Source organism: Meleagris gallopavo, chromosome 14, assembly GCF_000146605.3.
Source record: "Meleagris gallopavo isolate NT-WF06-2002-E0010 breed Aviagen turkey brand Nicholas breeding stock chromosome 14, Turkey_5.1, whole genome shotgun sequence".
NCBI classification, from domain to species: Eukaryota; Metazoa; Chordata; class Aves; order Galliformes; family Phasianidae; genus Meleagris; species Meleagris gallopavo.
Window position 1 is genome coordinate 903,921 of NC_015024.2, and position 1,097 is coordinate 905,017.

Genomic DNA, 1,097 nt, shown 5'->3' on the forward strand with positions numbered 1-1,097 from the left:
CGCTGCGGAGCAAGGGTGCCGGGCTGGCGCGGGGAGGCGCTGTCTCTGTCACCGTTTTGGTGCTCTGTGTCTTTTCCTTACGATTTGAAGAAGTAAATACACCGTCTGTTTTAGTATTCGTGGAAATACAGCTGTTGAATTGTCGTATTGTGCGTTTAGCTTTTGCTTGCAGAACTGTAATAGCTTTGAGATGTTGCGAATAGATATGGATGCATTGTAGACTAGAAAGCGTGTTATAAGGCTATTCTGTTTTAACAAGAGAGCTTCAGCAAAAGAAACACAATAAAGAAATGATGCGAGTAGGCTTATCAAACATGAAAAGAAACCAGGGCATCCACGCAGGGCCAAATTGTCTCACCCTGGGGGTAAGCTGGAACACAACAGGCAGGTGTCAAGGTACTCCCCTCCATCCTCATCTTCCAACACCAACACTTAGGTTCCAGTGCTATCATTAAAAGACAGGTTGCCAAACTTACCTCTAACCAAGGATGAGTACGTGTCCAGAAATCGTGGCCGAGTGTTGAGTGAGCAAATGTTATGATTTTGGTACCTGTAAGTAACTCGTAATAGGCACCTTCCTACTGAGCATGAGTCAGTGAAGGAAGTTCGTCTGGAGGGTGAGTGAGGAAGACCCCTGGATGAAGGAAAAAGCTGTCGTGATGCTAAAAGGATGCTAGAAGAGACCTTGGAATAGAAGTCTGGAAACCTCATAAATCATGGCCTGAGATAGGTATGTATGTATGTCAATTCTCTCACGGATCATTGATGAATATGTACTATCTGTGGAAATATAATGGGCTCTGAATCATGTCATCTTTGAAGCGATTATGGTGGAAATATCCCCAGTGCTTCCTGGTGTCACTAAGAAAGAATGCTTGACTGAACAGTAACTAAACTTGGCTAAGTTTCTTAGCTTCGTTTCTTCAGTTCTCTTAGGATGCACAGCAGCTGTGTATGGCATAAAGAATCATTCTCAGGGCCCAGAGTCCAAGGTTTGAACTCAGAGATTTCGTTTCCAGGCTGTAAAAAACCCTCACAATTTCAAGTTCCTGACCCATTTTTTTTTATTCAGGGTCAGAGCCTCAGTTTTAAGCTGA

At 43.7% G+C, this 1,097-nt stretch overlaps 1 protein-coding gene across 1 annotated transcript in view; it reads right to left on the bottom strand.

Annotated features, from left to right (window-relative positions):
* Nucleotides 1-1,097, bottom strand: part of RRP9 (ribosomal RNA processing 9, U3 small nucleolar RNA binding protein) — a 6,951-nt gene that overhangs the window by 2,970 nt on the left and 2,884 nt on the right. The gene's annotated exons all lie outside the window — the stretch shown is intronic.